Source organism: Rhipicephalus microplus, chromosome 9 (assembly GCF_043290135.1).
Source record: "Rhipicephalus microplus isolate Deutch F79 chromosome 9, USDA_Rmic, whole genome shotgun sequence".
Lineage (NCBI taxonomy): Eukaryota > Metazoa > Arthropoda > Arachnida > Ixodida > Ixodidae > Rhipicephalus > Rhipicephalus microplus.
Genome location: NC_134708.1, coordinates 118,303,393 through 118,322,979, shown reverse-complemented (window position 1 = coordinate 118,322,979; position 19,587 = coordinate 118,303,393). Strand labels below are relative to the sequence as shown.

The 19,587-nt window shown below is 40.4% G+C and overlaps 1 protein-coding gene across 1 annotated transcript in view; it reads right to left on the bottom strand.

Annotated features, from left to right (window-relative positions):
• LOC119164617 (solute carrier family 35 member G1) overlaps nucleotides 1–19,587 on the bottom strand; it is a 335,022-nt gene that overhangs the window by 32,865 nt on the left and 282,570 nt on the right. The window lies entirely within an intron of this gene.

Genomic DNA, 19,587 nt, shown 5'->3' with positions numbered 1-19,587 from the left:
GTTTCGCAATAAAGCGGGTATCCAAATAATCCAGACAATATGCTTCAGCCATCTGTGAAGAACTTATCTGTATAGGGTCGAAGAAATTGGCGCGAAGGCCAAAAATTGGCGGAGCCGAAGTGAGGTGAGACTGCTTTCGACGGTAATCCGACCACTTTTCTCCGACAAATGGTGAAGCGTGTCGGCATTGATACATGTGGCGTCGAAAATTCCAGGGTTATCGCTAGCGGCCACGTAGGTTTCCTGAGTAATCTGCAATGTTCGCAAAATGGGCTTGATCCTAACGCAATGATCTACTACAGCCCCGAAGCTCCTCGAATACTTCAGGTGCAGTTTTGGCTGATAACTACGTTCAATATAGGCGCGAGACTAAAACTTGAGGAGGGAAAGTGGCAATATTCTAACGAGTAACTTATTTATTAACCTCTCAATGATTTACAGACATCGGCTAGAAAGATGACGCAAATTTATCAAAAACCCAAACTGCCTTCGTCCTCCTTTTGTTATGCAGCCGTGTTGTAGTGGCTGTTATGTATAATAATCCCTGGCGGAAGAAGCACCATCGCGGTGCTTAATAAATGCAGATGAAGTCGGAAAGAGGGTAAGGTCTTTAGCCCGACTACGTGAACGGTGTCACTCGGAGCTGACAATGGTAATGTTAGATCGGTTGAGACGATTTCGTACGGGACATCAGTCGCCTGGCTAACGATACGGTGTGGTCAAGTGTAGCATGGCAGTAGTTTTTCAGACAGTCCCACACTCCAGGTATGTGACTGGATGAGAACGAGACAGCCCGGGTAAAAGTGCACGTCCCTTTAAGGACAACCGTAGAGCTGTCTTTGGTGCTCTTGTGAGGCTTGTAACCGGTAACGGGTGAATTGGCGGGCGTGGTCAGCGTGGGCGATGGCTGCGCCGGCATATTCAGTGGCCTCACGTGGTAAAGTGTCCAAAGGTAGCATTGGGTCAAGACCATATAGGAGATATAAGGGCGAATAGCTGGCAGTGTGGTGATGGGAGGAATCGTAGGCGAACATTACAAACGGCAAATGAATGTCCTAAATTCGATGGTCAGCTGCAACGTATTTAGCAAGCTTGAGCATGCGATCCGAGCGGTCAGTAGCACTGACGCGCTCGTAGCGGTTAACCATGCATCAACATCGATGGTACCGTTACCAGAGAAAGTGCCGGGATCCCGGAGGTGCGGGATTGCGACGTAGGTCATGGCCTACGCTAAGTAAGTCAGTGAAGATTTACCAGCAGGGCTGCAGCGCGAGCACGAATGTGCTAGAAGAAACAGACGAAAGTCGAAGCACGGAAGGCAAAGAGGACAACACGAGCGCTGACTACTAACTGAATTTTATTATTCGCAGCACACATGATAAAATATACAACAGGCAACCTTTGAACAGCAAACGTGAGCAACGTGACATATTCTGGGGAATGGTCTGATAAAAAGAACCCTATTGAAACGTTCCGTATGAAATCTTAGGGAAAATATATGGACTCCGTAACATTTTCTTATGCTACATACAGAAAAAGTATGGAGTTTTATGAAATATACGGAAGTTGTGTGGCATTTACGGAAAGCTTTTAATGAAGTATACGGAAGGATAATGAAATTGTATGGCGTATACGGAAAGCTTTTTATGGAGTATACGGAAAGATAAGAAAAATGTATAGCATATATGAAGAGCTTTTTCTAGAGTATATGGAAGGATAAGAAAGTTTTATGGCGTGGATGGAGTGAGTTTCAAGGAAAATATGGAAAGATAAGGAAATTTATGGAGCATACGGAGAGTTCATTATGGAAGATATGGAAGGATAAGGAAAGTGTATGGAGTGTACAGAAGCTTTCATAAGGAAAATGCAGGATGTAAGGTCTTACGGAAATATACAGATTTTGTAAGGTGCTTACGAAAATGTGCAATAGTGTATGAAAGGCATGTGAATTGTTGCAAAAATGTGGAAACTCTACAGTTGTTGTCATATTTTCATCAGGAATCCAAGCTCTACATAGTTTGAAATGAATGCACAGTGACATATATAGTACAAAAGAATAACGCAGGCTAGTCTGTGTTGTCAGTCACCGCTGTTCGCCCTTTTCCAGAATGAATACAACTTCTGCAGATGACCAGGTGCTAAAGTCTGTCACACGGAAAATGTGTCATTCACAAAGAATGACAATAACTGTCATTTTACTTGCATGCTGTCACACGAAAACAAATCAAGCAAAAAAAGCATAACTTCAAGGGCTCGTTTTTTGGTAGAAACAATAATAATGAGAACTAAATTCAATGTGAATGAATTTGTAAATAATAATGAAACTGTTCTCATTAACATTGGCAAAGAGAAATGTCATTTTAAAATATCGACCATGAGCTTAGCCCTCCTGAGCACCGACAAAAAAATGAAAATCTATGAAAACTAATTGCATGTAGCCTAAAAATACTTTTTATTGATAGAATCTGCTCCTACCATATAAATACAGCTATACACAACTTGCCACAGCTTCACGACAGAAACGAGGTAGGGGTAGAGGGAGTGGTCAGAAAAATAATTAATTATGAGAACACAACTGATATGTACGGACACATAATGGTGCTTATCATTGATGCTCGGATGGTCGTGTATAGAGCTGAGTCGTTTTGAGATTTTCAAAAGCATTGTTACAGACCACCATGCAGCTTACGCTTCAATTATAGTGCTACATAAGACACAACTTATGGGCCAGCTTTATGAATAAGATTATAGGTGAAACAAATGCTTTAAAATATATCATGGCTGCATGGGCGCATACAAGCTATGTAAAGCGCAATAAAGTGAGGACGCATGAGTTTCTCTTGATGCTTCAGTTCTACATAGATGCTTCAACTGTGCTGCAAGGAAATTTAACCAATGTCTGTGTGTGCAACATTGTCCATTTTAAACTATATATATGTATATATAAAATTCCTACTGCGAGTGAAGCTACGTAGCACTCCATAACTCTTCCTTTTATTAAGGGCAATTTTTCAAACAATCATCATTATTCATTTTCTGTCTCATGACTTCGTGCCCGCAATTCTTGGTTTGGCTCGATCACAATTGTGCAGCCCTTATTTTGGAGGAATCAAAAAACATCAACCAAAATATATTTTGGAACTGCTTCTCGTTTATATTGCCTTCCCTCAACTGCCACAGCTTGAGATGAGTCATATAGCAAGTCTCGCGCATACCTAGGGCCTACCCTTGAAGAAGCTGGTCCGGCTGTGAAATGCTTAGTTTTTTCTCAAATAAAGTTTTTTAATTTGAGTTTTCTCACTTGTCGAGTCCCTTCCCAATCAAGCAGACCCAATGTTCCCCTTAGTCCTTAATTTTGTTATATTATGAAATAAATAAAAAAATTAATAATGAAAATAAAAGTACTAATAACTGTACAAAACGCACAGTCCCACATACATACTTGAACGCAATATTGCTTTTATTTTGTTTTAGAACCTAAGGCATTAGAAAAGATAGCAGTACAATAAAAACGTTAAAAATACAAAAAATAGACTTGGCGGGGCTCGAACCTGCGCCACTCATTTGTGCTCGCGTACGTGAACTAAGTGCGTTAGCTTGCTAAACTATTCGCGCGGAGTGCACGAGAATTTAGGTAATGTATATATATTTGCTTTTTACACGCTATGTGTTGGCGTATTTATGTACGATATGCGATAGTATCTATTGTTGTGTGCATATGTTTTGTGATTCTATATACGTCACATGATTTTCGCATGTCATCAACTATAGATTTGTGCCCCGCCGCGGATGCAAACAAGTATTTTTACACCCACACACAAGCTTGAGCAGTTGAAGGTTGTTTCCCGGGGCTCTCTTGCGATTGAGTCGGCTACCACAGGGAATTAGAGTGATACGCCATTAATCCCTGCATTTAGCTGTATTCCACATAGTAGCTCAATCGCTTGATGACAAATCGAGTGCGGGGCGCGACGCTATTGCGCACGACCATGCCTCGCATAGTGGCGACATCAGCTGATTGCGCCGGCCGGCTTGCTTTGATTTGCTTCAGAGCAAAGAAATGTCATACCTTGAAAGATTGCGTACTGCAATATGTCAAAATGTTACTGCTTTGTATCCATCCTATGATTCATTGAGAATTGATAACTCTGATATCACTACTGTAGAGCTTTGCGTCGGCGACACGCACCCAATGTGAAACCGCACTACGTCTGTCGTAGAAGCAGTAGGAGGCTGTCGTCTACTAGAACAAAAACAAAACAAAGACATGCGAAAATATTTATAAGTTGTAACTTGTTTCTTGAATAAGCGTTTATCACTTTTAGAGTTATTTTGCCAGATAAACATACATTTTTTTCAGTTTATAGCATTGACAGATGTTTTTTTTTATTTTCCTCACACAGATATCCCAGTCAAATCCATTCACAGCTAATGCCACATGTTGTTTGTCTTCTTTGTTTCCGTGGGCTTGCCGTTTCGGTGCGTCTCTCATGTGCTCGCGCTGCTACACACGAGAGCACGAAATGTTAAATTTACGCAAGGAAGCGCCGTTCCTCGTTCGTGTGATGTGCAAAGATTGCGCCCTATTCCCACGGTTGTTCGAGTGCGGATCAAGTGCGAGTCGTCCAAGGAATGGGCAGGTTGCGCGGGCGCTTGAAGGACTCCGAGTTGACGGCTGACGCCTGTGGTCGCCTCCCTCAGGACAGTGTGAAAGAAACTAAAGGTAAGGAGGACACTTTTTTATGTAGACCAAGTATGCCACTCAGTGCAAGTGTGTGTTGCTGCACTCGAACGAGGCGTCGTGAAACGGCAACCTTACGCGCCTTTGCGAGTGCGGTTGCCGATTCGCTTTGACAACGCTAACGCCAGCAGAGCCATGGCGTATCGGTGCGGCCTTACTGGAGCTAATTCGAGACAACTGCGGCAACATGCATGTGTATGGTGATCGATTTTTTTATATGTGCAATGTAGTGAGGAAGACGCACACAGCGCTTGCTACGTTGTTGATTAAACGAAGCCTGCAGTGCCATTTGATGCAAAGCAGCATTTTGTTTACGTTCGCGGGCGATACAATTTGTAAAATGGCTCGATTCACCTAGCCAACCGCCTAAGTGGGTTGATTAGCATACGTTCATGGTAGAGCAATATTATGCCCCTAAACAGTGGCGTGTGCTTGTTAAAAGATATAATGTGTGTGCCTAGTGTAGAGAGAGAGAGGTATTCGTGCAATCTGCGTGTGTACCTGCAAGACGCCTTTGCTTGTAACTAATAATGTACCGGCCAGCACCTACATTGTACGCCTGACTTTGAAGAAAACTTGCATGCACAATGTGAGATTTAGTAATCTGCCAGAGTTGCTTTTTATAAAATAATACACTGCCAGCATGCTCAAAATATGTTTCACTGCTGTGTGGCAGGGGTGCGGTTATCACGCTGTTGTGTAGTTGCTGATGCAAGCACTTATAGTTTTGATGCGTTAATATTTCTCATCTAACTCATCAGGTGTTTGGCTGTTTCAGCACAAACAAGGCAAAGAGAGAAGGAAGACGGGTAATGACAGGACCAGTGCCGACTTTTGTTTGCAGGAGAATACCCATGTTGGTATATTTATTGTGACAACCTTTCTGTGTTGCTTTTTTGCCCAATTTATGCAACAACACAGTTGTCAGCAATATGAGAGAGAACACTGATATTAGCTTTTAAAGATCATGCTGACTAAATGCCTAGTAATTCACAGCACAAAGTAACAACAAAAGACATCAGTATGATCAATGTGGACTAGTACAGTCTTGCATCTAAAAATATATTGTGCAAAATGTTGCCTAAGTAAGAAACCTCTCTATATTTGCAAATAGTGTGACGTCACTTCGAGCACCGTGCCAGCCATTCCCTCCCTCTGTCCATTCCCTCCCTCTGTGCAAGGGCTGGTTGGCAAGGAAGTTGTTTGTGACGTTTCTGATACACCACTCAGATGTATGTGATTCTAAACCTATAGCCTAATATATACGTAATCTTTTGTGCAGTTACATCGCTGCATCTGACACCTACAACTTATCTGCATATTTACAATGCTCCCTTAGGACCTAGCACAAAAACTTGTTGTTTGCATTGTCACTTCATGAGTATCGAGCGCTAAAGGTACTGAGTATATGTGAAACAAGAATCTCTGCTTATTACATGAAGACACATGAGGCCTTCGATAAAACGAGTTATACCTTTATTGGGCTTGCATACTCGTCGGGGCGATTCATACATGCAGCTTCAGCAAATGGTATCTTCGAGCCCGGTGACCATGCAATTTTTTTCTGCACACAGCGCAAACACCGAGATGTACCCGCTCGCAGATGGTCGCGTCAAGTACATATTTATCTTGACTAAAATGTCGAATCAAGTTTTTTCATCGACCGGTCCTTGCCATGAGTACTAACGTCTTCGCAAACAAGACACATTGTTATTGACACTGCACACACCACACACAATATTCTCAGTTGAACCGATATTCTCAATAACTTTCAATGCACACTACATGCCGCAATCAACAGTGCACATTTTTGAAGACTATGTCGCTGTTCCTCGCACAGGCCACCATGTGTGTTCACTTCTTCAAGATAAACAGACAGCGTGGCAAATATTTTAACACACAGTTTACCACACAGCTACATGTTTGCTGACACATACTACAGCTAATGTCGACATTGTAACGTGAAGTGTACGCTTTGAAGAATTAAAACTTGCCCCAAACACGGCACGACTGTACCGGGCTGAGCCACCAGCGGGAGTGTTTTTTCAGCCACACCTTTTACATGTGCCAGTGACATCATGCTGTGACGTACCTCGGTAGGGGCCTATCGCTGCATACTTTCTGTGAATGAGTGTCCTGTTAGTGAAAGCAGGCATTGTTGATTTTGTACCTTGTTCAATCCCAACTGGACCTTTATTTGCACGAGTTGTCTGACTGATATTCAGGCGAACTTTTGTGCAATAAATTATACAGTTGGCATTCTGTGCTTGCCCCATACTGTTGTTACTGGTGCTTCTTGTTGTTACTTTGCACTGCTCCTTACTGCTCACCTACAGAAACGAGCCTGTCTTGCCGCTCTTTTGGACAAGATGCAGCTGGCAAGCGCGATAGTGTTCATAACTCTAAATTCTCAAGCAAAAATTATCGTTTCATATTCAGTTAGTTGCATTCTTATCAGTACATTATAAGAAATCATTGATTAAACATGAATCCGTGTTTTTTCACATAATGCTCACAACTTTTATATCAAATTGAATGGTGTTTATAAAAAAACATGGGTTTTAGATAAACTTCATGCTCTTTTCTCGAACAGCTGACATAACGCTATTGCATGCTTACTTGCCTTGAATTGGACTGTGTTTGAAATACATTGCAATTCTTCACCGGACTGCCAGTACACTTCACATTGGGGGAACATTTATTAACCATGGATTGATTAATTAAGAACGGAAAGAAAGAAGCAGCAGGCCGGGATACTTGCTATTGGCATCCGTTTCGCTACTAAGCGCATTATCATGCAAACTTCCTATAGAGTGGTTATGCGTCTTGCATGTGTGTCTGTAAACTAAGAACTTTGGGTAGAACTATATTTATCTTACAAATGGTTGCCGGACTGTGGAGGCTGTAGGGCTGCTTAGGAATGGTGGGACCCCTGGACATGTGTTCAACCATGCTGCATCAGCTTCTTGGTGTTTTCATGGCATCTTTACAGATGTGTTGGGTGAGTAAAGCAAGCAGGTTTCAACACAAGGAAAAGTATAATAGGGCAGCACCTCTTGTGCGTGGCTTACATCCCAAGTATATCAAATATTTATCTTGCACCTTGTGGCCTGTAATTTTTAATGAGGCACTTCTTTTTGCTTTATATTTGAGTCTTGATGCTTCGACAGCAATGTATTTGTGTTTGACAGCAAGTGTTCTTGAACAAATAACTGATCTCAATAATGACAAAACACCCTTCATACTTGGTCCTTAGCATAAGCTAGCACATATCTGTAGCAGATTTAAGTAGCAAAGGCAAGTTCAGATTGGAGTGGTCGGTGACGTGTGTTTAGGCTCTGCCATATTGCTTTGCAACCAGAGTTACTTGTGGCCACATATACAATGAAGCCACATGGGGTGCATTCGAAATGAGATTAGCATATCACGTTTCACTGCATCTTAATATGTGCCAAATAAATGCAGATATCATTAGCTTGCCACTATAAAGGGATCCTAAACCAACACAAGGTTGAAATTTAGTCGTGGTGTTGCAGCTGTGTATGACTTTACAATGGATGCATAGCCGTGATAATTTGTCTATATGTTGTCGGAACAGTAATGTTACACACTTTGTACGATACAAAAGAGGTCCTCGCCTATTTCGCTTTTTTTCGCTATGCTTCTTTCTTGTCTCTTCTTGCCATGTGCTCATCCTCACTGTACAAGGAGCAAGTGCAGTGGGCACACAAACACGTATTTAAAACAATGTTGTAAAATGAGCACTGAGAAGCTGAACACTTCCAAAAGGCTCAAAAAGGTAAAGATATTGTTTCTAGCTACTTTTTTGGCACCCATAGCTAGTTGTGCTGCTGCGCATAAAAAATAGGTTAAATGTTAAAAATATAATTGGAGGTGGTTTGGTACCCATAATTGCAGTTACATACAGAACTAGGTTTCAATGCGTAAGCAAAATTTGTTCACTCTAAATCAATCCTAATAATATCTGAAATTCAGGAAATATTCACAGAAAAGCTCAGGAAAAGGCTAAGTGGTTGCCCCTTGAATGTGAAGGAGATACCCTTCTTCTAAAAGGTCAATAGACAGTCTAGTAGTCTCGATATCACATGCACTCTAAAATATTCTGTTGTGGTGCTTTTCATGCATGTTATAATGAGAGGGGTTTTTAATAGAACTGTTGTCACTTTGCCCTGCGTTGCTGAAATTGTTCATATAGTTATAATACATGAATCACTTTATGCCTTTTGATTTTATGCAAATGGTTTGCTTACCTAGTCTGTTTAACTTGATTTGTATAAATTCATAAATGCTCTAAAATTTTTTTACTATATTTTAGGTTTATTTTTAAAATACGCGACCATTGATGTGAACGCAGTTGGTGGCGTGTTCGATTAATCCTTCACTATCACCACTCTAACTACACCTGCTACAGTGCATAGTGTGACAAAAGTAATGGTACTTAACATTACTGGTAGCATACACTTTTATATCTCAAAATGTGTTAAAAATCCTGGTAAAAATGTGTGTACGTTTTTTTTCGCTCCAACTGAATATTCTGGTCTACACAAAGTAGCTTCCGCTCTTTTAAGGTCCTCAAACTATGAGGTGCTCAAAAGAAGTATCAATGCCATATACTTTCTTTTTCAGCCTACTCACCACTCTAATAATGAGAATTAACCGACAACATTACCCAGTAAACTATAGGGATGTTATAAAAAGTAATGTCAATTCAATTGTCAAAAAACGTTGCCAAGTTACGTTTTTGTTCATTTTTCTTTTCACAAGTTCGCTATGGTTACTTTTTATAACATCCCCTATAGTTTGTTTGGCATCATTTTCTGCTAGTTCTCATTATAATGTGTTCAACAAAGAACACAAACCCCTAAATTTATAGTTCTTTCCTTTACTCATGAATCTGAAACAGTGAATCTCAGTAATCTTAGCGGTGTGTGACTTGTTTCTTTTTTGATCAGTTGTGCATGCGTTCAAGTACATGCATTTAGGTGGGAGGGCGAACCATTGCCACCTCCTGTGACTAGCAGATTTTCTGAGAACTGACAGATGCATAATGCTGCCAAAGAAGTACAGGGATATTGGAAGTAATCGTAACGTCATTGTAATCTGAATGTAATTGCCAGTAGGCAAAAAAAATTCCGCCATACCCACGAAGTGAATGATGGTGAGTGGGCGAAGCTCCGGAGGTAATCCTGGTAAACCATGAATCCTCTGTACATTTTGCCCACTAGATTTTATTACATCGCTCCCCCTAGCGTACATCGCCGCACTAAATCGAACGATTGCCTTCAACCAATGACACACGCCATATGTGACATCATTCCTATTTTATAAGATCTCGCGTCTTTCATCAACTACAAGTACCGCTTTCTAGTTTATAACATCTTGCATCTTTTCATCATCAGCTACAGGTACCACCATCTAGTAAACACTACAAGAACTAAACGAGAGGTGGCTATATACAGGAGACGGTACCGCCATCTAGTGAACACTGCAAGAACTAAACTAGAGGTGGCTACATACAGGGGACGGTACCATCATCTAGTGAACACTGCAAGAACTAGACTAGAGGTGGGTACATACAGGCTACAGGGGACGCACAGCCCACGCCCTAAGGAGCTTCGCCCCTAAAAGGTGTTCAACACTCGCCTTAATGGTAACAGGCAGCGCTGACTGACTCTTCCATGTATAAATGCACATATATACCGTACAAAATGGAAGAGAGATAGCCGCCATGGTAGCTCAGTTGATAGAGCATCGGACATGTTATTCGAAGTTCGCAGGCTCGGTCCCTGTACAGGGCAGGTTATCTTTTTTTCCTTCTACTTTTCTTTCTTCACAATTGCAACACTTCTATTCTTCTTGAAGAGTTTCTCGTGTAAAACAGGTACCTTATAATCTGAAGAGGCAAACAGAATGTGCCAGTGTACGAGTTAGCTCTTGTAGTGGTTACAATTAAGATATGTTTTGAAGAATAAATCATTCTGCCACTTGCCTAAAGAATGGCTTCAGGACATGGCGCTGGATGCACTTTGTTATTTTTGAATCAAGCTATCTTGTATTCTATATTTATAAATTAAATGGAATACACATGACGGTATCACACACTTGAATGCCACAACGATTTTGCAGCGAACAATGTTATAAATGCGAAATCACATAAGGATAAGGTGAAAACTGCACCCTCAATGAGAATGTACAGAGAGCACAGGGTGCAGGCTTCATTCCTTCTGCCCGTGCTTTTCAAGTGCGAGCTGTTTTCACCTCGTTCTGACCAACTAACTAGATTGAGATGTGTTGTTCTAGTGCAAGAGGATGCTCCACGGGAAACTAGGTTTATCTCAAACTTTGTGTGTGTCTTTCAACTTATATGGTGCCCGGTTCAAGAGTTCATGCAGACCAGATTGTGTAAAACAGGACCGTGTAAAATGAACCGTGTAAATAAAATAAAATGGACCATGTAAATAAACAGGATCGTGTAAAATGTCGTTTTCGTGTGCAACTGTAGTTGTGGTTGTGCTGAATGACCTTTCTTTATATACACTACATAACAAACTTGCTCCTTTAGAGTCGAGTGCATCTTCGGATCGATTGTAGATGTTTGCATATGCGAGGCCTTAAGTTTTATAAGAAATTCCTCAGTGTGCCACGAGGAAACGTGTGTTCAGCGAAAATTTGTAGATCATTATATACAACTCTTAAAGCCTCGTCTACAACTTTGTACAGGTTGACCTTTAGCAGAAAACGAGGAGCGGCAGCAGCCCCCAGAAAAGAGCAAGCACCCTCCAAGCTCCCCAAGCTCTCTTCGACAGGAATAGCAAGATCACTGTGTGGCATTGAAAACCATTGCAAGGAGTGCCTTATCAGTACACTGTGCTGCTCTTTCATCGCAGAAGACAAAGTTGACCACTCCAGAGGAACTTCACGCTGTGTATTGTGAATGCTTCAGTGGTTTTGTTTTTCTCCAGCCAGCAGTTAAGAAATCATGTGTCACATTCAGCCGGAATCGCTAGAGAAAGTCGGGCAGGCATGTTTGGACATTTGTCTAGCCAAGTAGTGCCAATGTTCGCACTGGTCCTGTTGGAGTTACTGCCACAATCACTGAAGCTACGTCACCTCTCTAAATGTACAGATGTGTCGGGGAAGATTAGCTGCATTAGGTTTTTCTATAACTGATAGCTGCCAACATTCTTCATTATACAGGAGTTTTGTTCCTCACTTATGGGTCTAACGCCCTCTACAGAAAAAATGCAACACGTCTACTTCCAGAAGACTCCAAGGCCCTACTTGTAGGTTTTTTCGGCTTGTATCATAAGCACCTCGTTTGGGGTACATGAACATTTTATAAACATGTACAGCGAAAATTTTGGGTGGCTGGTCGTTTTGTCGTTATCTTGTTCCTCGCAGTATTCTTAAGCATGTTATGCATTACGTTGTCAATCTGGTTCATGTGCATAGAAGACATTACGAAGTCTCAGGCTACAGTATAAAAAGCCTGGAAGCAAGCTATCAATAATTTTTTAACAGAGTTGCTTAATCTGATACATGATACATCACTAAATTTTCGTGCATATTCATCAATGTATGCTCGTCTTAGTGTTATCCAAAATGAAGATGTGAGTCGACAGATGGAAACATCTAGTGGGTAATCAGGGTGAACAGTGGAAGTGCCTCAGACAGGCTGGCCGATGTTGAGATAGGAGGACCTATTTTTTAGAAGTCACCTTGTCATCCTTGGCGTGCTAGTTTAAATGGGGTCAGTAATGACATCATTTTTTGGTGTAGCCGTGTGTGCCTGTTGGAAATGTTTGTCTGAAAAAAAACATATAACGCAGAAGAGTGCAGCCCTTGCTTCTTTTCAAGTTAGGTTGCGCTGATACTTATTGTTCTCCTGTCGGAGGTTGGGTAAAGGAAAACAAAAAAAAGATAAACGATAGAAAAGAAGAAAAAAGAAGAAAGAAAAGCGGGATGCAAAGTAAAAGTAGTGCTACACTGCTCCTACTTTGCATCCCCCCTTTTCTGCTTTTTTCATCTTGTTTTCTTTTTTTCACCTTTCTTGTTACATTTGCATTGTCCCATCTAGTGCATGAATCAATGAGACGTGGCTTTGCTATAGCAAAGATGCCTATGTGGTGTTGGATTGAACAGTGAATTGTACTTCAATCAGTTATTTACAGACTGATCAGTCTTGCAATAAGTGCTTCCTGTCTATCACCACACATGATCAAATGAAAAGTTTGTGCTTGGCTCTTAGTATGCTGGTATATAGCTTGTGTCTTGGACTACTCAAAATGAATGTTATTTTGCTGCTGTTTATGGTAATGAATCTATCCAACATGAAAATATCTTGCCTTGTGAACTTTGTCAGACCTGCCTTTCTTTTTCTTTCCTATGCAGGCATTGTATGTGAGGGAGGCAGTAACACAGAGGTGATAGCTTGAGCTTCGGAAGAATAAATGCTGGCAGTTAGGCAATTATACATGAGACATCTCAGCAATTTTGCCAACCATCCTAAATGTGTTTTGAAAAACAAAATATTGTGCTCGTTTATTTACTGTATTAAAAACAGCAAAATGCTAAAATATATCGCAGAGAACAAAATATCAGGCCCCGTTGGTGCCTTCTAGACTTCCCTGGACGTCGTCAGGGTGTTGTTTGCAAAAAGTAAAAATAATTCTTTCAAAAATACTGCCTCTTCTAAACCAAATTCGGTCTAGGTATTAAGTAAAAGTGATTGTGTGTAGTGCATGAAGCTAAGTAGTATTAGTGCAATTTTTTGCCACATCAAAAGCAAGGAAGCAGTTCTTTTTATATGACAAGTTATATGATTACACTTTGTCTTAAAGTAGAAAAGAATTTTTGAAGTTTTCTTTTGATGGCTGTTTTCTGCATTTGATATACGACAGCTTCCATTCTGAAGTTCCCCATGGCCCTCAATAGGAGACCTCAAAAATCATTTTCTTCAATTAAACAAAAATTGTAATGATAACAATTGCCATATAACAAGAACTGTTTATTTGCTTTAACTTACACATAAAAGTAATTTTCAATTAGACAAACACACAGCTCAAATTGCATCTCAATGTGGACAAAAACGATTACATAGTGATATTTGTAATCTGGACCTAAAATCATTTTTTTCGTGATATATAACTTCTGTGCAGTGAGTACTTGTGGCTCAAATATTCATACAAAGTGCAGTATTGCCATACAAGAAATGCAAACGATAAACAGTTTGGCTGAATTCTTCAAAGTCTATGTAGCGGCAAAATTGCACTATTGTTACTCGGCTTCAAATACTTTAGGAAGCACCTTTACTTAATATGTAGATCAAATTTGATATGGCAATAAAAAGCGGTACTTTGAAAATTTCGTCACAAATAACACCCGCATGACATTCTGCGAAATTCTGCAGAGACCCACGTGACCCTTACTTTTTTCTCTTCAAAACATTTCTGCAAATAACTATTTTCAGAAGAGTAAATTACCATCATTTTTTATACTATACATCTGTAATGGTCGCCAGGCAGTATGGTTTGAATGTTTGGTGTAGAATAGCCCTGTGCAAAAAAACAACAAATGTCTGAGCATCCTTTGACGCCCGGGCAATTTCGAAAGCATTTGTTTGTTAGCAGCAATTCAGTTAAGCCTTTGTCTTTATGTTTAGGCCCACAAAAAAACACAAGTAACCAAAGTAGTCCTAAGAGTCATGCAGTCTCGCTGTTCCAAGGCTTGTGGAGCCTAAATTAGTGCAAGCATCACCATTTTTAAAAATTGAGATTCAACCAACAGGTTTTGGAGGCAAAGTGCATTTTCAGCTAACTTGTTTCACACCAGTTACTTAGTTAAAAAGCGGAAAGTAGAGGTAAAAATACCATTTTAAAGGCATTGTAGGTAATAACAAAAAGGACTGCTTTCTTTTTTTGTGTGGTGCTTTGCCTGAACGCTGTGCTTTTTGTGGTATAGTTCATTGTCTAGTGAACATAGGCCTTAAAAACTAACATTAGCCATGTTGAGGTCGATTTCTTGGTTATAGTCATAGTAGCCATATTTTAAATTATGACTTCAAACTTGATTGTTCTTTCAAAGATTTTTTCTTGCATAACGATATTTCAGAGTCTTAGTCAATTTTGTTATAAGAAAACGTGATGTCATAATAGGGTCACTTTTTGTAGAGTCGTTCAGTTCTACCTTACCTTTTACATTCCTAAGAGAGCAGTTATTTTCAATATCAGTATTTAAAATAGAATGAGCATGCTGTATGTAGTAAGGTGTAAGCACTTACAGATAGCGCATGCACCCAACTTTTCTGTTGGCAGTTTATTTCTGTTATTCTTGATTTATATGTGGGGTTTCACGTCCGAAAAACACTATATGATTATGAGAGACGCCGTAGTAGAAGGCACTGGAAACTTTGACCACTTGGGGTTCTTTAACGTACCCCCAAACCTGAGCACACGTGCCTACAGCATTTCTGCGTCCATCGGAAATGGAGCCGGGATTTGATACCGCGACCTGCGGGTCAGCAGCCGAATTTTCGTTACTCTTGCTCCCCTATATGTGTGCAGTTCGGATATAGTTATCTGGCTCGCTCGGATTTTTAATGGCAACTGCCTGTTCCTGCTTGCTTTCATGGTGATTTTAACCTTCATAAGTTGCATAGGTTTAACTCTCAAAGTTGTTCAAGATGCCAATTTTGTGCACAAACTGTATAATATAAAGGCAGCAGATGTACATGCACACACTACTAAATGTACATTGAGAGCTTTCACTTGCAGTTCCTAAAGTTTTACTGTGCAGGAAGCATTTAAATTATAACATCATAAGGACATATTAATCGATTATCTCTACCATTGAAAATCGTGAGAACCTAGTTATTTTCACTGTGATAAACATGCTGGTTTCTTTGATGTGGCAGAACTAATTTATACACTCATTCCTTCTATTATTCACATATGCATAACTTGAAGGATTGTGTGCCTTACATTTTCAGCTATTCTGTGTGTTTTATTTCTTGTGCGTGTACACTAATGTGCTATCATGTGTCTCTGACATTATTTGTGCCAATTATTTTCATTTCCAGGTGCCTATGAAGGACACATAAGTTCTATAGCAGTAGCCTTCCAAATTTACAGTGGTGCCGGAGTTTCAAGCAGCATTTCGCCGATCTCACATGGTGTTCATGAGATAAATACAGCACCACACTTTCACAGTGCTATGATTATTATTTATGTTTAAACATTTCGTTCTAAAATTGCTGCTACATTGTGTTTTGTGCCACCATCCTGTGGCTTAGGTGAAGCTCGTGAAATTATGGTGCAGTCACCTCATTTGTGTACCATCAACACTGCAATGTCACTATTCACAGCTGGAGCATACAGACAAATAAAAAATATATTGATTGTTGCAGGGCTGATGTTTTTTTATTGCTTCTCTATTGATAATAATAACTTTATAAGTTCTTTAAGTCTTGCATAGAACACTGCATTATTGTGTTGCAATGTAACCACCAATTATGATCGCTGGCATGTTAATTTAGTAGTTTTGTAATGTATTTTATTTAAAAGGTAATTTTGCTTCCGCATCACGATAATTAGAAAGATGCTGATGATTCAATTCCTCATCATGCACACTTAAGAAATATTGTGATTTGTACACAGTATTGCATGTACTCAAGATGTGGACGTCTATTCAATTTACATATTATATTGCTTTGTACTAGATTGAGACGCAACATGCACACATTTCAGTTATTTCTGCATGATACGTCTTTCCATAAAATGCGGGGTCCGCATCATACGTCTTATGCGGAGTCCGCATCATACGTTCTATGCGGTGTCCGCATCATACGTCTTATGCGGAGTCCACATCATACGCCTTCCATATTCCAATATTCCGTACTTGAGGTCTCCGCATCATACGGAACGTTTCAGTAGGGAAAATACAAAAATGGCTAACCCTTATCTAAAAGCGCAAACACTTTGTCATGCAAGGCCACCGAAGGTTGGCTCACGCGTCCGTCACCATTTTTTCTAATAAAATACGCTTCAGCTATTTCCCGAGTTCGCTTGTCCATTTGGCGTGCCAGCACACTCACGCCCGGAAATCGAGGCTGGCACCCGCAGCTTTTGCAGTGCAAAACAAGGTTTGAACTGATTTCTTTGCATATATCATTCATATGTGCTCCTAACTTTTATTAATGCACCGCCCAGTTTGGCCTATATAACAACGACCGCACGTTGAAGGAAGCATGTAAACAACACCAACTGCACAATCTACAAATTTATTTATGTGTTTTAAGGCGCATGCCCAACTTTTTTTGGTGATTCCACTAAGTCGCTCATCCGTCATTCTGCAAATCTGGCGTACTTTGCACGGGGCTGATAAAACTACATCCACACCATATCTCGAGCCTACCTTCTTCAAACCATGAGATATATTGTGGAAGTATGGGATGACTGGAACTCTTTTTCGCTCTTTATTACCTCCTGCATTTTCTTGTTTTTGTTTGATTTTTTGCAACAAAGCTTCGCACACTGAAGAAATAACAGATTTTGGAAATCCTGCTGACAGAAGTTTGGTAATTTGCATTGTTACACTATCAGTCATCTTGTGTAGGCATGACTTGGATAGGCCAGCACTTACAGCCGACGAAGCAATAGCTCTCTTGACCAGTCTTGTGTGGCAGGAGGCATAGTTTCACAAGGGTTTAACACTTCGCGGTTGGTATTCTCAGCATACGTGATTTGGAAACAATGTAATATTAATATCTAAGTGCCTCAGTGATCCCTGTTGGGGAACTTTGCAAGTGAAGTCTAGCCCACCTTCATGTGTTTTAAAAGCACTCAATACAAGTTCAGCCGGGTTTTTCCTGTTAGTTACGGAAGGCAGCAGAAAAAATAATATTCGTCCACATATCTGAAAGTGGTTTGCACCAAATCCACAAGTTTTTCACTGAGGATGGTGTCAATCTTGGCAAGAAAAATGCCACTCAGAACCGGGGCTACCCTTGACCCAATGCAAACTCCCTTACGTTGTCTATAAAGTTCTATAAAGTTCAAGTTGTTGTCTATAAACAATTCGAACCAACTAGCCCAAATCGCCATTCTTCTTCAATTACCAGCAGTCGAACCAGTCAAGGCGTCGCTCGCGTCGTGACCACTGTGAGTGTCCATTGAGGTATAGGAGTCGTTCTCTTCCACCAATAATGTTCCGAAAAACTTCTTTAGTAAACTATATACGATGCACAGAGCTCGGCGAGCGACATGGCTCTACTTCATCAACAACCAAATCTAACTTCGCCCTTCTTTTCTTTCATGCAGCCGCGTTGTGGAGGCTGTAATGTATCAATAGGGTGGTTTTGGTACGTTAAGTTCCACATATCTATCAATCATTACAACTGACACTATTACAACTTGACGGCTGTATAATAGAAGCACATATTGTTACGGGGCCGCGAAGTATGTGTAGGGAGCGCACTCGATGTTCAGATAAAATTCTTTATTTGGCTGAACTTCTGGCCTAACACTCCGGGTAAGATTAAAGAAACACACCCTAACTGATAGCGGTGAACATAGCGACGGCCTGGGATCAACTGACAAGAGGTAAAGTGTGTCGGCATTTACACACTTGCCATCGAATATTCTACACTCGTACAAAAAAGTTAGTAATCAATTAGTGAAACGCGTGCGTTTCATAGATTCCAGAATGCTTTACTACCCTTGCAGAATACTTCTGCTAGCCAGCAGCTAGTACAGCTAGTACTTTTCGGCGTTACTAACCAGGGAACCCTTCTCAGTGTTTTTAACTAAGCAACTACTAAGCCACCTTTGTTCCCAGATCTTCCATAGACGCAGCAGTAAATTTTGCTGTAATGGTGACATCGTAAGGAAAATTCAGGCAAGCTCTAGATTTATTGACTATCCTGAAGTAGAACTTTCGTGCTACATAATCGCTTGTACATAAGCAAATACATACATAAGAAAACAACAATTATCTGATAAATTCTGGAACCGCTAACCAGAACACGTTGTGTGATCGCAAAGCAGGGGTATATATAACCTATGTCCAAGTCTTGAAGATTTACTTGTACATGCGTTTGCCTGCGTGTTCTCGTAATCCGTTCATACGAGTTCTCATATAATCATATAAGTGCATAACCATATGTGTATAAGGACTCGTATCACCACATCATGTGCTCCAATGAGTCCTTATGAGCATCTGAGATTCACATATGTAAGATCATATGTGAATCTGATTTCATCATATGGTCACATGGTCAATTCTCTGTAAGTACGCTGCTGTGATGCGCACTTACCACAGTATAGTTACACGACGTAGTTGGAAGCCAATAATAAATTTACGAGGGCCATGTCAATTCGTTTTTATCCTATTCTTTGCAAATAAATATTAATAAGGCGACGCACACGAGCTTTTCACAAAATTGGCGTGAACCAATATTTGCGGGCGTTAAAAACAGTTTAGTATTCAACTAACCACTTGAGCCAGCACTATTCACTTACTAACTAGGTAGTCATTTTCAATAATCTGCATTTCAATAACTTTTTTTACCAAAAGGCCAGTGCTTTATGTGACAAGTGAATTGTTAATATTTAGTTAGTGAATATAGCAACTTTTATTTTGAATGTAGCGCTATTGTTCATGGCGACAGATGTTTCAGAATAATCTGCAATGTTCGTGAAGCGGGCGTAGTCCTAAAGTGATGTACTGTCGTCTTGAAACTTCTCAAATACTGCAGGCCTGGTTTGCGCCGAGAATCACTGACAGTAAAATGGGGCGATAACAAAATTTGAGGAGGGAAAGTGATATTG